We start from the raw sequence: 8,739 nt of genomic DNA on the forward strand, positions 1-8,739 counted from the left end.
GTAGCGGCACTTCCTTCAAAGGAGTGACGCCAGGCCTTTAAGCCAATTGAACAAGCCCTGTACCACTGGAGGTTGTGTCCGGTTCATCCGACAACCTCCGTCGCGAAAAGCTCACTCTCCATACCGCCCCATTTCACAGTGGCCCTCAAGCACTACTGGGACGCGAAGCTTTCGCCCGCTTTAACACAATAACACATTACGCGTCTCTTATGCTTAAAATGCCCGGTCCACGCGGCATAATCTCATTAAAGAGTGACTCCGAGTGTTCCTCGACCACGGAGAACGTGAGGCCGCCTTGACAGCCACACACTAATCCGACCTTGCAGGTCAAAGCCCCTAAAAACAGGTCATTCAGACCTCGGACACGGTTAGGCGAGTCCGGCGTAAATAAACAAGGGGCTTCCCAGCCGCATACCCCTTTACAAGGGGCTGCGCGTATAAACGATGAGAGCCAATAAAGCTCAACTTTATTCATCTTCCAAATTATACTTTATTTTAAATACAACCTTTGCACGATATTTCTTCCAAACTAAGTCCTTCTCTTTTACAGATGAAGCACGTGCTACACCCGTCCAGGATACAGCACAACAGAGACACAGGCGCACACGTGCAGCAGGGACCCGTTGCAAGGATTCTTTTCAGATTAAGACCCTGCGTAAACCTTTCTTACTGTCTCTTGTTGATACACATCCCCCGGTTTTCTAACATAACCGAGGAGGAGGCTGGCGTTTTGGCATCGGCCGCGTCAGAAGTTCCCGCCTGTACCTGGACACTAGGGGCTTAGGGCATTGTTCTGCCCGGTATCATAAAGACCAAACACCTCAGGGAGTGTTCGGCGTCTCGAGTTAGGCCTTATATGCATCAGCTCCGAATCATGTCTTTGGTCAAATGTTGGGTTTGCCCGGCTCTTGTGTTTTGCTGCCTTACGTTCCGCTCCATCGGCTAATGCGGCACCAGGAGAACTACTGCGATTCTGCCCCGGTTTGGCCTGGCGAGCACCTTAGTAGAGAAAGCCGAAAACCGACTGTCATGATATAGCGAGAGACTGGTCAACCACTCGAGCGACTATTGGAATGTTTAGAATTCCTCCGTTTTGACGAAGGACCGCTTCCCGGTCAGGCACATACGTGCCCCAAGTTCGGAGAGCGCGGTGCCTCTAGGGGCTATATAGTAGCCCCACCATCGAGCTCCTATGGCTAAGTGAAAGTGATAAAGCATTATAGTCCGGTTGCCTAGTTTGCTATGCTATCACCTTCTTCAACGGACCAAGACGTTGGAATAAGTGTGAAAAAGCGCTTTTCTTTTTTGCAAACACCCCCGCACCATGTGCGTGGGGGCTGAAGCCAAAGACTGCAACTTTCAGGTTATTCATACATATACGGCCGCACAGGAGATAGTTCAATACTTGAAAGCACAAGTATAAAAAGCTATTGCATTATAAACATGATCTCACAAATCATACACGTCATTTGAACATGACATCTTTCGGGCACTACAACTCTATTAAACGAGCACCCTGCAGGACTTCCTCAAAATAGTGCTCGGCGGGTAATCGGCTCTTGTACGAACCCCGGGATGCAACAGCGGTGGCATCCATGTCCGCCCAGTATGTCTTCACACGGGCGAGAGCCATCCGTGCACCTTCTATGCATGCCGACCGCTTCATCGCCTTGATATGTGGCACCACCCCAAGGAATTGCTGCAACAAGCCAAAATAACTCTTCGACTTGGGCCTTTCCAGCCACAGATGAGTGACCACATCCGTCATGGCAAGTCCGGACAATCTATTCAGCTCAGCCCACTCAGCCAGCCGATCAAGCAACGGAAGTGGACGCTCCGGACTATGGAATTGAGACTAGTAAAGCTCTTCCATTTCGTGATCCTTCTGGCTTCGCAAGTGCACGACTGCGTCCGCCGCACTCGACGCCAAATCCAGATAAGGATCCTCCGCACCACACAACTGGCCCAGCTGAGCATACTTCGGATCCGTGAACTTCCTACGCAGAAGAAAGGGCTTTCCAGCCGCAATGTCTCCGGCTTGACGCAGTTCCTCCTTCATAGCCCGCATCTCACTCCAGGCATCCTTGACTTCGGCGCCGGCCTTCTTCAGGCCCTCTTGCTCCACTCGGCGTGCTCCTTCAAGAACCTCACAACGGTCGGTAGCATCTTTTAATTTCAAGGCCATTCCGGCCAACTCTTCCCTGCTTCGGCAGCGAGCAGCCTTTTCGGCTTTTAGCTCTTCTGCTGCCTTCAAGGCAGCCGCATTACTTATCCTGGCTTGCTCCTTGGCTCGAGCAAGCTCTGCTCGAAGATCTTCCACAGCAGCGGCGCCATCTGCATCAAGCATACAAATTGTAAGGAACGGGCACCAGCCCCCTTACTAGGCAACCGCGGAGCAACCACCTACCTTGCGACTCATTAAGTCGTTTATTGACCAGCGCGATGTCCGCATCCGCAACATCGAGTTGCCTCTTCAGTTCGGCAACTCCATTAGTCCGGCTGGCCACCGAACGTTCTGCCACCTGCATAGGAAAGGCGACATTCTATAACTGAGATTATGATCCTTGGCACGTTATCACTTTCGACAGCATACCAAGTCTCAGGGGCTACTATCTATACAGGGCGCACTTCATGTGCAAAACTGTCAAAAGGTATGTCATTTTTTGCGTACCTCAAACCCCGTCAGCAAGCTTCCGACGGCCTCATACAACCCGCTCTCGGCGGATGAGATCCTTTCAATCACCGTACTCATTAATGTGCGGTGATCTTCCGAGACAGATGCCCTCTTGAGCAAATCCTGCAGCTCCATCGGGCGTACTCCAATGGGTGCCGGACTCTCCGGCCCCGCCGGACTCGGGGAGACCCTCCGTGATGACACCTCAGGGTTGTCCGCCCCGCCCGACGGGGCGGCAGATGGAGGCGTCTCGCTTTCCATCATCTCCGGACGAAGGTCCCCCGAAGTTGAGCTCTGCTGAGATGGGCTGAGATCCGAACTACAAGGTGAAAACTTCGGTTACCTTTGGAAATAATATAGGGGCGTTCCCTATTACAAAATTCCCTCTTTTTACTTACGGCTCGCTGGAGGGCTGATTCCTATGGGGAGACTGTGTGGTCGGGGCCCTTCCCGGCACAGGACCTTCCGGTGCAGATTTCTTTCCCCGCTTTGAGGCCTTGGCCTCCGGGTCTTCGGAAGCAGTCCTCTTCTCCCCCTGGAAGGAGGGACTCTCGATTCCCCCCTTACTGAAAGCCTCCTTGGCGGAGGTGGTAGTTTCCCTGTGCCCCCCTTCGCCCTCCTCCGAAGGCGCAAACTCCAACATTTTGACTAACACGGGATCCGGCGTGGTCTCAGGGAGGGGGGCCGGACACCGTATCAGTTTTGCTTGCGCTATCCACTCCTGTCCAAGGGATAGCTGGTTAAAAGGCAAAACCATGATAAATAAATGGACAATATGTCCGGACATAGGGCTACTTACTTGAGTATCCGGGGGATTGCAGCTTAGGCCGGCGTCCTCGGTCAAGTCCGGATGCATCTCTTGCAATCCGAAGAACAGTTTGTACATCTCCGCGGGTGTCAAACCCATGAAGTGTTGGAGAGCTCGTGGCCCCTCCGGATTAAATTCCCACAGGCGGAGGGGGCGACGTTTGCAGGGCAGAAGGCGCCGGATCAGCATAACCTATGCCACCACCACCAGATTAATCTCCCTTTCTTGGAGGTCTCGAATCCGGTCCTGCAACAGGGGTACGTCTTTGGACGGCCCCCAGTTAATCCCCTTGTTGACCCATGACGTCAGCCGTTGTGGAGGGCCCGAGCGTAAAATGGGCGGCAGCTTCTGCCTGCTGCCTCTTGGAGCGGTGATATAGAACCACTCCTGTTGCCACGAGCCGAGCTCCTCCTGAAAAGAGCCCTCGGGCCATGGAGCATCGGCCCTCTTGCTTATGACCGCCCCGCCACACTCTGTCTGACGCCCCTCAATCATCTTCGGCTCCACGTTGAAGGTTTTGAGCCACAAGCCGAAGTGAGGGGTAGTGCGGAGGAAGGCTTCACAAAGGACAATGAATGATGAGATGTGGAGGATGGACTCCGGAGCCAAGTCATGGAATTCCAGCCCATAGTAAAACATGAGCCCCCTCACGAAGGGATCCATCGGGAAGCCTAAACCCCGACGGAGGTGAGACACGAACACAACGCTCTTGCCGGGCTCGGGAGTAGGAATAACTTGCCCTCGGGCAGGCAACCTATGCGAAATCTCGTAGGTCAAGTACCTGGCGTCTCTCAGCTTTATCACGTCTTCTTCCGTGACGGAAGAGGGCATCCACGGGCCTCGTAGGTCGGAGCCGGACATTGTCGAAGGTCGAAGGTACCCGAATCTGGAGCCCTGGGTGTTGGAACTCGAGGGCGAGGGGCGGATTCGATTGAGGATTGAAGAAAAAGAACTGGCCTTAGTCTCATTATAAAGAGGAAGAATACCAAGAGCCGTCCCCGTGACCGTTTGGAACCCGCCTTCGATGGAGGGGGCGTGGCAACGGGCACGGTTGGGTTACCCACGTCCGTATTAATGAGAATCCCGGAATAAGGGGAACACGATCTCTGCTTCGACAAGACGTGTCGAGGAAACCGCTTCGCTAAACGCGCGGAGGTGGTACAATAAAAACAATTCGAGTAAAGGCTTGGTAGTGGTGTGACGTCACGCCACGAAATACGTCAGCAGATTGAACTTGTGTAAATATTATTCTCTCTACGGTGGTATGTGGAAATTATTTTGCAGAGCCGGACACTATCCTAGTGTTCACAATCTTCTATAAATTATTCGAAGGAGGAACCCGCCTTGCAATGCCGAAGACAATATGCGCCGGACTCGTCGTCATTGAAGCCTGGTTCAGAGGCTACTGAGGGAGTCCTGGACTAGGGGGTGTCCGGATAGCCGAACTATCATCATCGGCCGGACTCCAAGACTATGAAGATACAAGATTGAAGACTTCGTCCCATGTCCGGATGGGACTTTCCTTGGCGTGGAAGACAAGCTTGGCGATACGGATATGTAGATTTCCTACCATTGTAACCGACTCTGTGTAACCCTAGCCCTCTCCGGTGTCTATATAAACTGGATGGCTTTAGTCCATAGGACGAACAACAATCATACCATAGGCTAGCTTCTAGGGTTTAGCCTCCTTGATCTCGTGGTAGATCTACTCTTGTAACACACATTATCAATATTAATCAAGCAGGACGTAGGGTTTTACCTCCATCAAGAGGGCCCGAACCTGGGTAAAACATCGTGTCCCTCGTCTCCTATTACCACCCGCCTAGACGCACAGTTCGGGACCCCCTACCCGAGATCCGCCGGTTTTGACACCGACAACCCTTCTCCCGTATAGGACTCAAAGAGGTGCGGTTTCGGAGGCCTACTGTCCCGACCCGCGGTGCACGCCACAAGCCGGGATGAGGAAGAACGTAGCAGCAGCGCAGTGCTAAGGAACTTGTGGCGAGAGGGGGAAGAGATTCTGGTGCGTCTCTCTGAGAGGAGCGACCTCCCTTTTATAGGCGCAAGAGAAGGAGGCGAGAGGCTGTGCTGGGAGCTGAAGAGAACGAGGGAGACGAAACGAATAGGCAGTAGGCGAAGAGGTGCGCCGTTCGTATTCAATCTCCACTACAGCAAAACGTTTCAGCTTTCGTGTGACCTTTTGTATACCCGTAGTGCGTGGCAAAAATTTACATCGGCTCGGCTCATTCCCGCAACCCGCGGCGCGTCGTGGCGTGGCGTGGCGAGGCGGGCGGCAGAGAAGGAGCGCGCGTGGATGTCCATCTTGTTCTCATGCTCATACAAGTGGGGAAGGAGCCTCCCTTATAAAGATGTCCAACTCCCTCTAAACTAGCAATGTGGGACTAAACTTTAGTTCCACCTCTTGCCTTGCACGAATGGGCTGCGTGGGCCTCTAGGATTTATTAGGAATTTCTGAAACTGCTATTGTGCTAGGCCCAAAATAGAAAAACAAATAAGCAATCCCCCACCAGATCACAGAGGCACACAAAATTTGCCTTTGGTTCCAAAACACTGTTTTATATACCGGTACTGCAGTGGAGACTGTTAAGTTGAACTTCCACCTAGAACTCTATGCTACACTAGTAAGCAACTTGAACAGTGGACTGGGCCTTGAACTGCAAGTTTTCTGCGAATCTAGCTTCACATAAAGCCTTGACCGATACATGGCTACCGTGGGTCTTCCCCGCGGGTGGAGCTTATGCGTCATACTCCGAGGCCTTTCATGAGTTTACTAGAGAGAACCCTACTCTCATAGATTGCGACGTTTAACAATTAGACTCATATAGGTGCGTTCTTCAAAAAATGTTCTGCAGGACAACATCTCTGCTTCAAAGAGCCACTTAGAACACATTAAGATATACATCAACCTGCCATGCAGATTAGGAGAGTATTGCATCTTCATGGAGTGGTATTTTTTAACAGTAAGGATACTCTCCTCCCAGTTGACCAACATCTTGTCTTCCACATCTAATTCACGGGATCTCCGATCACAAAGAATAGGTTACCACTGTGAACAACTCATATTGTGGGTCTCATACCCATCTCCCTCGATGCATTATCTATCACATTACGTGATAGACCCTTAGTAAAAGGATCTGCCAGAGTTTTAGACGTTTGGATATAATCCAATGCAATAACTCCAGAGTTTTTCATTTTTCTGACAGACTTTAACCTTCTCTAAACGTGTCTTGATGACTTCATGTTATCCTTTGAGCTGCTCACTTTAGTGATCACAGTTTGATTGTCACAGTTCATAAGGATACCCGGTACAGGCTTCTCAACTACCGGCAAGTCATTCAAGAGCCGGCGAAGCCAATCTGCTTCGACCATAGTTGTATCTAGTGCTGTGAGTTCTGCTTCCATTGTTGACCTCGTTAAGATGGTCTGCTTGCAAGACTTCCAAGGAACAGCGCCACCTCCATGAGTGAATACATATCCGCTCGTGGCCTTTATCTCATCAGCATCTGAGATCCAGTTTGAGTCACTATACCCTTCAAGCACCTTTGGGTGCCCAGTGTAGTGAATTCCATAATTCGCAGTGCCTTTCAAATAACGCAAAACTCTCTCTAGAACTTTCCAATGCACATCTCCTGGTTTTGAAACAAACCGACTCAGTTTGCTAACAGCAAAAGAGATGTCAGGTCTTGTAGCACTGGCTAAGTACATAAGCGAGCCAATAGTCTGAGAATACTTCAATTGATCTCTAGCAATTCTTCGATTCTTTCGAAGCAGCACGCTAGCATCATATGGTGTTGGAGAGGGCTTGCAGTCACTATAGCCAAAGCGACTCAAGATCATTTCCACTTAGTGAGATTGAAGCAATGTAATCCCACCATCATCATCTCTCAACAACTTGATGTTCAGAATGACATCAGCCACTCCTAAATCCTTCATCTCAAAACAGTGAGATAGGAAACCCTTGACCTCCTTAATAACATTCAGATTTGTTCCAAAAATTAGTATGTCATCAACATACAAGTAAAGCATAACTCCCTCGCCCCTACCATGGCGATAGTACACACATTTGTCAGCTTCGTTCACAACAAAGCCTGCAGCTGTTAAAGTTCTTTCGAACTTCTCATGCCACTGTTTGGGTGCTTGCTTGAGTCCATACAAAGACTTTAGCAACTTGCACACTTTCCCTTCCTGACCATCTATTACAAACCCATCTGGTTGTTCCATATAAATTTCCTCATCCAACTCTCCATTTAGGAAAGCAGTCTTAACATCTATTTGATGAACGAGAAGACCATGTGAGGCAGCTAGTGAAAGTAGAACTTGAATAGTGGTCAATCGAGCCACAGGTAAGTAAGTATCAAAGAAGTCTTCACCTTCCTTTTGGGTATAACCCTTTGCCACGAGCCGAGCCTTGTACTTTTCAATAGTACCATCAGGCCTAAGCTTCTTTTTGAATACCCATTTGCATCCTATAGGTTTGCACCCATAAGGACGATCAGTTATCTCCCAAGTTTCATTCGCCAAGATGGAATCCATCTCGCTACGAACCGCTTCCTTCCAGTAGTCAGCATCTTCCGATGCATAGGCCTCTGAAATAGAACTGGGAGTGTCATCTATGAGATACACAAGAAAATCATCACCAAAGGACTTTGCAGTCCTCTGTCTCTTGCTCCAAGTAGGAACTTCATTGTTTTCCTCCACAGGACTTTCAAAGTGTTCCATCGAGATGGCAGGTTCGGTAATTGTAACTGGTTCCTGATTCGATGAACTAGGCATCTCCTGATTAGATGAGGTAGCCATATCCTTCATGGGAAAGATATCTTCAAAGAAAGTCGCATCATTCGACTCCATGATCGTACCGACATGCATGTCAGATACCTCAGATTTTTACAACCAATAATCTATAGCCAATGCTATGAAAAGCATATTCCAGGAAAACACAATCCACAGTCTTTGGTCCAAGCTTCCGCTTCTTTGGAATTGGAACATTGACTTTCGCTAAGCAACCCCATGTTCGCAGATAAGAGAGTTTTAACCTTTTCTTCTCCCATTCCTCGAATGGAGTTATCTCTTTGTTCTTTGTGGGAACTCGATTTAGGACATGACATGTTGTCAATATCGCCTCCCCCCACCATGCCTTGGAGAGACCCGATGTGTCTAACATGGCGTTAACCAAATCAGTTAAAGTACGGTTCTTTTTTTCGGCCACCCCATTTGACTGAAGTGAGTAGGGAGGGGT

This window comes from Triticum aestivum, chromosome 7B (genome assembly GCF_018294505.1).
Source record: "Triticum aestivum cultivar Chinese Spring chromosome 7B, IWGSC CS RefSeq v2.1, whole genome shotgun sequence".
NCBI lineage: Eukaryota > Viridiplantae > Streptophyta > Magnoliopsida > Poales > Poaceae > Triticum > Triticum aestivum.